The sequence below is a fragment of the Humulus lupulus genome, chromosome 6 (assembly GCF_963169125.1).
Source record: "Humulus lupulus chromosome 6, drHumLupu1.1, whole genome shotgun sequence".
In the NCBI taxonomy this organism is placed as follows: Eukaryota; Viridiplantae; Streptophyta; class Magnoliopsida; order Rosales; family Cannabaceae; genus Humulus; species Humulus lupulus.
In genome coordinates, this window is record NC_084798.1 from 203,301,049 (window position 1) to 203,311,140 (window position 10,092).

General features: G+C 38.4%; 1 non-coding gene across 1 annotated transcript; it reads right to left on the minus strand.

Annotated features, from left to right (window-relative positions):
• Positions 1 to 563: 563 nt before the first annotated feature.
• On the minus strand, positions 564 to 669 carry LOC133787456 (small nucleolar RNA R71). The gene has a single exon (XR_009872477.1). It is a non-coding gene; the product is annotated as a small nucleolar RNA R71 (small nucleolar RNA).
• Between the last annotated feature and the right edge of the window lie 9,423 nt (positions 670 to 10,092).

Sequence of the window (10,092 nt, forward strand, 5' to 3'; positions counted from 1 at the left end):
AAAGTCATTTGAGATCATACCAATAAATCCTGAGATAGAGAGAACATGCAGAAAGAACCGTAAGAATAAGAGGTTGGAGGCAATAATGGCAGAAAATCAAGGGAATGCGATGAATAATGCTGCTAATAATGTTCAAAGGGCAACAACTGCTGCAAAGATCCCAATTGTTGTAGAGGTCCCTGTTTAACAAGGACCAAGGACCCTAAGAGATTATATACTTCCCACTGTCAGGAGAATGCATTCCTGTACCAGACACCCTATAGTTGCTGCTAACAACTTTGAAATTAAGCCAACAATCTTACAAATGGTGCAATCTACCGTCCAATTTGGTGGATTACCAACTGAGGATCCAAACTTGCATATAGCCAATTTCTTAGAGTTGTGTGCAACATTTAAGATGAACGAGGTGAGTGACGATGCCATTCGACTGAGACTATTCCAGTTTTCCTTAGGAGACCGAGCGAAGAGTTTATTAATTTTTCTGCAAGCCAATTCCATCACGACGTGGGAGGAACTAGCCCAAAAGTTCCTTGTCAAGTTTTTTCCTCCAGCAAAAGATGCAAAGTCGAGATGTGAAATTGAAAATTTTCACAAGAATGATGGGGGAGCTTTGTATGATGTATGGGAGTGCTTCAAGGAGTTGTTAAGGAAGTGTCCCCATCATGGAATTGAGAAGCGGATGCTGGTCCACAACTTTTATAATGGATTGTGTGATACTACTCGTACCATAATTGATGCAATAACAGGGGGTGCTTTCATGAGAAGGAGCGTTAATCAAGCGTATGAATTATTGGAGGATATGGCTATGAATAACAACCAATGGTCTGCTGAGTGAGAGAACACAAAGAAAGTAGCCAGGGTACTTGAATTAGATGTCATCTCTATGTTCACCGCTTAAGTGGTGTCCTTGACAAAGCAGTTACAAAAGAATAATCTCGTAGCTCAAGCCATGCAATTTCACAGTGTGTGTGAAATGTGTGGGATCACTCATCCACCTAATCAGTGCCTTGCAATAGATTTGAATAACATGCCTATGAAACAAGTCCAAGCCATAGGAAATTTTCCAAGATTGCCTAACAACCCTTACTCAATGTCCTTCAATCATGGGTGGCAGAATCACCATAGCTTTTCTTGGAAAAATAATAACCAAAGTGTTCAATAGTCTTTCCAGCAGAACCAACAACCATTTCAACAACCTCTATCATATTATCAGCCTTGAGTTAGACCACAGCCTTTCCCTCAAGTGAAGCAAGTTGATGCTCGATTTAATGTCCTGAACCAATTTATGACTGAGACAAGGGCGTCTATTCAAAATTTGGAGACTCAAATTGGACAGTTGGCTAACCTAATGAAAAACCATGCTCAAGGGAACTTACCAAGCACTACTGAGGTAAACCCAAAAGGGCAATGTAATGTAATCTCTATGATTGGAAAACATTGGATCGCTTAGAGTTTTTTTTCATTTATTTATTCTTTCATCATTATTTCATGTTGATTGTTAGTTTTATGGGTTTGAATATTATGAATATGAATTAAATCTAGTTTTAGGGTTTTTAATTAAGTCTCTTGAAACTCTTCTATGAATTAATGCAATTTTATGATTGGTTCTTCTTTATTGAGATCTTTTCAATTTATGCTCCTATTTACCTCACAAAGGATATCTTTCCAGTTTTATGCTTTTACTGGTTACCTCAAGGTGTGACATGGACAATATGTTCGAAAAACTTATACATAATCTTTATTTATTTTCTTGTATATCTAATATTAAACAAATTAATATGAGATAACCTGAAAAAATGTTTCTAAAATTGAATTCAAAGAGAAATAATGATAAGAATACTTACATTATACGCAACAGAATGAATGAGTCATTCCTTCAGTTTCTCTAACCCTTGTATCCTTTCTATCGCAGGGTATTATTAAGAAACTGAACTGACCTTCAATTTTCTTCACAGTCCTCCAAAGCATCCTTGGAATCACCTAGACTAGAGTGGGCAATTCTCAACACATGAGATAGATACAGAGAGAAGAATAATAGAAGAGAAAAATTGAGGCTTAGAAAGGACTTATGTTTAGAGAGAATCTAAAACCTATCAGAAACTTGTGTTTCAACTTATGTTTTGACTTCTCTCTTAACACTCCTATTATAGACTCAATTATGTCCTTTATTTAATTAAAAAAATAAATAAAATAATAACCAATTAATAGCCCTAGGTCGAAATTATCATGGGCTTTAGGCCCATGAAATTTCCCATTTGATTATAAGCCCATTGGACTTAAAATAAATGTCTGTATTATTTTCTATTGATTTAATTAATTAATAATTATTTAAATCTTTTATCAATTTAATTATTTATAATTTGAACCTTGATTTAAACTTAAAACACTTAGTTCCTTGTAAATGATATTTCAGTAAACTAATTTAATTACTGAAATGAGATCTCTATCATTTAACACCTTGAACCAAACTAAAAGGAAACCATCATTTCACTTCTTCATCAGAAGCTATAGATGTTCATTTCTATGATTAACACTCCCACTCAATTATACTACCGAGTTCCCAAGATGTAAGTATGGGCTAGTCCGTAGGGTAAGTTGGTAACAAACAAGTCAAAGAACTCAAATAATACAATCAGTTTGAAAATTAACCACTCAGAATTGAGATTGAATTGACCTCTAGTCAACTATATGACGTGACTAGAATAGATAATAATGGTATGTTTACTTATCCTATCAACTGTCAATATCGATCTTGTCCGATGTAACAAACACATCTGATCTTATCTACTTTCCTAATGTTTTGGAAAAAACATAACACCACAATGTGTAAGTAGATCATATCGTAGATTGGCAAGTCAGTGTAAATCATGTGCACTGACTAATCTTAGGACTAACTTATTTTGAACATTTTAATCATATTTATATTCCACTGTGATTACGTCACTATAAATACGATTAGCTATATGCTCGAGATTTAATACAAGTTTATATTAAACAAATAATCATGAAAGTAAAACATGTGAGCAAAGTGATTGACCAAGTGAAAAAAATGATTTATATTATTTTATTGATAATAAATGAGATTACAAAGAAATTGGGTTTTAATTAGGGCATAAAACCCTAACAACTCCCACTTGCACTAATTGAAACTAATGCCTTAATTCTACTAATCCCACTTGCTTGATATTCTTATCAAATGTAGCTTCTGGTAGTGTCTTCGTAAACAGATCTGCAAGATTGTATTCAGATGCAACCTTCATAACCTTCACATCTCCCCTGGCCACATATTCTCGAATAATGTGATACTTCCTTTCTATATGCTTACTCCTCTTGTGACTACGAGGTTCTTTCGAGTTGGCTATTGCTCCTGTATTGTCACAAAACAACACAATCGGCCATTTCTAGAATAACACCAAGATCCGAATAGAACTTCTTTAGCCAGACTATTTCTTTAGCTGTTTTTGACGCGGCTATGTACTCAGCCTCCATGGTGGAATCTGAGATTGTAGACTGCTTTACGCTTCTCCATATCGCAGCTCCACCCCCAAGAGTAAACACCATTCTAGAAGTAGACTTCCTGTCATCGACATCAGTCTGAAAATCTGAATCGGTGTAGCCTACAGGGTTTAGAACACCACCCTTGTAGACTAACATATAATCCCTAGTTCGTCTTAAATACTTCAGGATATGCTTAACTGATATCCAATGTTTCGGTCCTGGGTTTGACTGATACCTACTCACTACTCCTAATGCATAGCAGATATCTGGTCTAGTACAAAACATGGCATACATCAGACTTCCAACTGCAGATGTGTAAGGAACTTTTCTCATTGCATCTTCCTCTTCAGGAGTCCGGGGAGGCTACTTCTTTGAAAGATGAATTCCATGGTGAGGCAGTAAACGTCCTCTCTTGGAATTTGTCATTGAGAATCATTCGAGCACTTTATCTATGTAAGCTGCTTGAGATAGAGCTAAGAGTCTGTTCTTTCTATCCCTGATGATCTGGATACCTAGAACATAACTTGCTTCACCCAAATCCTTCATCTGGAATTGAGTGCTCAACCAATTCTTCACATCTGATAATTTCTTAACTTTGTTTCCAATGAGTAAGATATCATCTACATAAAGAACCAGGAATACCACTATTTGATTTGCCTTCAGTTGGTAAACGCAAGGCTCATAAATATTTTTTTCAAAGACATAGGACTTGATTATTTCATCAAACCTAAGATTACAGGAATGAGAAGCTTGCCTAAGTCCATAAATGGACCTATTCAACTTGCAAACTTTTTCTTCTTGTCCCGCTACTTTAAATCCTTCTGGCTAATCCATATAAATGACTTCGTCAAGCTTCCCATTAAGAAAGGTTTTCTCGACGTCCATTTGCCATATCTCATAGTTGAGATCGGCTGATATGGATAGGAGGATGCGAATGGATTTGAGCATGGCTACTGTAACGCCCTGGTTACCCCAGAACAGTTACGGTGAACAGTGAACCGGAAATTTGACTCGCTACCCGAGTTCTTTGGTTAAGAAAACGTGATCTAAGTGTTATTATCAGGTTAAGGTGAAAAACCAGTAAAAAAGAAAGGATATATTTCATTAAGTAAATAAACTGCTCATGAGCCTTTCAAAATGTTTACAAGTAGTTTGTAATACAAAAAAGTCACTACTGTTTCAAATTTACAGTCCCTGCCGGCCTAAGCGGCAAAAATAGGGTAAACCCCTAGTCCCTCTGAGAACTCATTGACCGTGGCGGTCAAGCGGCCCTGTATGTACACAACATCGCCCAAGCTCTCCACTCAGGGTTGGGTGAGCTTCTCTTTCCCTTTACCTGCACCACAAAGCACCCATGAGCCAAGGCCCAGCAAGAAAACACAATAAAGCATGATATGATATCAACAACGATCATAGTAACCATTCAGGACTATCAATCCAAACAAATAGGTGACAATAGCCAAAAGTCACAATAATGAGCACAGCTCCCTCTAGCCATGTGACGATAGGGTCACCAGGGCTTAACTGATAAGTGATTCTTTCATAAGTTTGTTCAGGACAGGTGCATGGTGATTAGTCACCAACATAACCTCCCTCACGACTCTAGAGTCGTAACTATGGACAGCGTCCCTTAGCCTTGTGACAACGGTCACCGGGGTCATATACCTTGGCTATAAACATCTGGTCATAGACCAGGCAAGCGCTTATAAGTTCTTTGACCTTAGGGTCGGTCCCGCATTAATGCCATAGAGCCATTCAATGCGTGTTCATCGACTTTAGAGACGGTCCCTGACTAGTCAGTGCCATAAACAGGTAATCAGCGTTCACTAGCATTAAATATGCAATCCACGTCCACATATAACAACCAACATGCCTCAACATCAAACCATGCATGTCATATACCTATACAAGGTGCAACTGTATTCATACACTGTTTTCTTACCTCTCGTTCAATTAAGAATTATTATATGAACGACCCCTGAGAACGATCAACCTTTAAATTCCTTGACGGTCACCTCGTCATAACCAAAATATAGGATTCATCAATAAAAATGATAACTGAGGGTTCCCAAACCAAATCCCAGCCTCCGAGACATCAAATACTACCCAACCGGGTACTAGGTTCAACCCCGAGGCCTAAGGTTTGAATCCCTAAGCTAAAAACATGTTTTTGGTCAAAATGACCTTAAGGGCCACGGCCCTCCCCTGCTGCGCCGCGGCGTGCCCTCAAACAGAGAGGGCTCCACCCTGCCAGACGCCAAGGGTCGCGGCGCACCACAGCTGCGTCGCGGCACCCAGCCCAGACCAGCTACACGCCCACACACGAACTCAGTTTTTCCCCTGTGTTATTTTCTCTCAAACCAGCCCTTCAAACCATCTCCAATCCTCCTCCAAACATATAATTAAACCCCTAGACATCACCCATAACCTCCCCTCATCAAAACCCAACCTAAACATCAATCAAAACCCCTTTAAATCAAACTCCCAACAAGAATCAAAGGTTGAAAATCTAAAGATAAAAACAGAGCACCACCTGAAATAAGTGACTAGAACTCACCTTGAAACCGGTTTTGAACCTCCCTCACTAGCTGAACCAAGTCCACTAACTCAGCCTTGGAGTTCCCTAGCTTGATATCCCACCTTGAGCTCAAAACACCAAAGGAAAAAATGAAGGGAAGATAGTGTACGGGAAGGGAAGAAGGCAACTCTGTTTTGTTCTGTTTTACTTTACAACTTTCTACAGCCAACAGCCACTTAAGTCATATATATCCACCCTTAAATGACCAAAATACCCTTGAGTCATCTAAAGCTTCTCAAACTATTCCAAGGGTAAAATTGGTACTTTCCGCTTAACCCGTTAATCATAATTAACGCTTCCCAATTCCCGCTAATCTCAATATCCCCAAACACCAACAATTCATATCCCGTTACCCTAAAATCCCCGGTAACGCTATAATCATTAATAACACCCCGAGACTCACCCCGAGCCCCGAGCTCAAACCTGTTATGACCAAACCGATAAATCATGTTTAAAGATCGTCCCATATCGAAATACTCGAACCAATCCACATTATAATGCGGTCTCACAATATATCATTAACACGCAAACAAATATTCAATTATACCCTCAAAGGCCAAATTACCAAAACACTCCTGTAAACAAATGTGGACTCACATGCATGCATTTAACATCATATTATAATATAATTCTCATAAACATGCATAAACACATTTAATGGCATAATTAAACAGTTATGGCCCTCCAGGCCTACTAATCCAGCCATTAACCATGATAGGGAATCCGGGGCATTACAGCTACCAGACTAAAAGTTTCCTCATAGTCCACGCCTTCTCTTTGGGTATAACCCCTTACCACTAATCGAGCTTTATACCTCTCGGTATTTCCATCAACACCTCATTTCTTCTTGTAGATCCACTTGCACCCAATGGCCCTAAAGTCACTAAGTGCTTCCACAAGATCCCAGACAGAATTTGAGTACATGGACTCCATTTCCTTTTTCATGGCTTCGAGCCATAGTTCCTTTTTCAAGGCTAGCCATTGCCTATTTGAAAGACAATGGATCATCATCACTAGTATCACCAACAACCATATTGGTTTCACCATCCAAACCATAGCGAACAGGGTTCCTAGAAACCCTCCCACTACGACGAAGCTCTGTGATTGTTTGCTCAGGAATAGTGGTACTTTCTTTATTTAAATCAACTTGCGTCAGTTGGATATGAAGAGTGGGAATTTCATCATCAACTCACATTGATGGTGATGAAACATTGGTTGGAGTCAATTCTTTAACCATCTCCTCTAAAACTACTTTGCTAAGTGGTTTGAAGTTTTGGACATAGTCATTTTCCAAAAAAGTAGCATTCGTAGAAGTAAACACTTTCTTTTCTGAATGACTATAGAAAAGTCCACCCAGAGTACCTTTAGGATAGCCAACAAACATGCAAACTTCAGTTCGCGGTTCTAGCTTTCCTTCCTTTTTCCTTAGGACGTGGGCGGGACACCCCCAGATTCTATAAGGGCGTAAACTAGGCTCACAACCATTCCAATGTTCTAAAGGTGTTTTGGGTATTGATTTAGATGGCACAACATTGAGAATGTCATTTGCGGTTTCAATTGCATGTCCCTAGAACGAAGTTGGTAGAGTTGAGTAACTAAGCATGCATCGAACCATTTCCAATAAAGTTCTGTTCTGGCGTTTCGCTACATCATTTTGTTGCGGAGTACCTAGGACAGTAAGTTGTGATAAAATCCCAAGTTCAGTTAAATGATCTTGGACTGCATATCCAAATATTCTCCACCCCTATCAGATCGCAAGATCTTTAACGTTTTACCTAATTTGTTCTGAGCCATCGCTAGGAATTCCTAAAACTTTGAAAATGTTTCTGATTTCCTATGCATTAGGTAAAGACATGAATATCTAGAGTAATCGTCAATGAAAGTGACGAAATACTCAAAACCACCCATGGCTTGTACATTCAAAGGTCCATAAACATCTGAATGCACAAGTCCAAGTAGTTATTTGGCCCTATCACCCTTTGTAGAGAATGGACGCTTGGTCAGTTTGCATTCTAGACAAGATTCACATACAGGTAATTCACCTAAGGCGAGCTCCCTCAAAGGCCTATCCTTTGTAAGTCCTTGAATCCTATCATAGCCAATGTGACCTAGTCTCAAGTGCCATAAATACGTCATATTATCGTTATCGGTCTTTTGACGTTTATTGGTCCTAGGTTTGGCTACTTTGAATAAATCATTGTTAAGAGCGAGGGGTTCATTAGTTCGCAGAATATAAAGCCTATTTTCCAAACAGGCAATACACAATTGTGATCCATTGAAGGAAATAGATATATTAGAACTTGTGAAAGTCATAACAAATTGTTCTAATTGCAATATGGAAACTGAAATTAAATTTCTACTAAAATTTGGAATAAAAAATACATCATTTAAAATTAAAAATTTATTTCCGAATTTCAGACAAGCTCTTCCTCTAGCTTGGATCACAACGAACGATCCGTTCCCAACTCTAAGCTTTAAGCCGCCTTCGTCCACTTCCTCCCACGATTCAAGAAGTTGTAAAGAGTTACAAACATGGTTAGTAGATCCAAAATCAATAATCAAAATAGATTTATCAGTCTCTAAAACACATGTTTCTAAGATAAATGAACTATAATCATTACCTTTGTTTTTAGCTGCTAGAAACTTGGGGTAATCCTGTTTTCAATGCCCCTTCTCTTTGCAGTGAAAACACTTACCTTTACCTTTCTTGCTTTTCTTGTTTTTCCCCTTAGGCGTCTATGCATTTGGTTGTGCACTCGTCTTTGCAGCCTTGGGGTTGTTATTTTGTCCACATTTCCTCTTGTTTCCATCTTTCGAAGATGAAGCTTAGTTAGCTTTAGCCTTAGCTGGATCAGCAGCAGCAGTAGTAGTTGTCTTCTTTTCTCCTCCCTTACTTGGTCCACCCATGTTAGACTCAAAAGTCTGAAGCTCATTCATAACCTGCGTCAGACCATAGTTGAGTTTATTCAACACATAGTTGGTGGTGAACGGCAGGAAAGCTAGAGAGAGACTGTTGAGGATTAAGCCAACTTGAGTTTCCTCATCTATTGTTGCTTGCAGTTCAGCTTCCTGAAAGTAGTTTGTCATTTTGATCAGATGATCACGGACATGTTGAGAACGTGTCATCCGAGCATTGACATATTGCCTCAAAACGAGTCTGTGCTAACTTGGCACCAAACATGTCTTGGAGCTGATCCATGATTTCGTAGGTCGTCTCGACATTCTCCATCTTTTTCTTGAGAGTGTCGACCATACTAGTCAACATGTAGTACCATGCCTTGTTGTTAGCCGCCTTCCAACGCTCATACTTATCCCTCACAGACTTGGTAGCTCCTTCAACTGGAACTCCCGGGGATTCCTTAATCATGATGAACTTGGAGTTGTCACCAATCAACACAGTGTTGATGTTCTGCTTCAATTTAAGGAAGTTTTCTCTAGTGAGTTTCTCCATCGAAAGTTGAGAAAGGATGGGAGTAGACACAGCCATAATTATACTACAAATTATCAATAAAATAGAAATCAATCGCATTCGCTCAATAAAACTTCTATTCACACAAATTTTCAAGAAATAGCACAACATATACTTGTAAGATATGAGAAAAAATACCAAAATAATCATATCTCTATTTCTTTAGGTTTTTAACAAATCTATGATATCCTTGTCCCGGTTGGCGAGAGTCAAAAATACCACTAGTTAAATAGAGTTGTTAACTCATTTAATAATGGACACCATTATTAACAACCTAATATTCAATCAAAATAAGAAAACAAAATCTTTTATTTTATGAGCTAGACCCACGGTTTCGATAATCACGGATTTAGTCCTAGTAGTCACCGTAGGGGTGAGTTTAGTAGAATTTTGTAACGCCCTAATCTCCAGGGACCGTTACGGTATGCATTTAAACAGTGCTAGACTCGCTAACCACGTTATTTGGCCATAATCGTGTAACTAAGTATGATTAGCAGTTTAGGATTAAAAAATTTGGTTAAGATATAACGTTTCACGAAAACGTTTA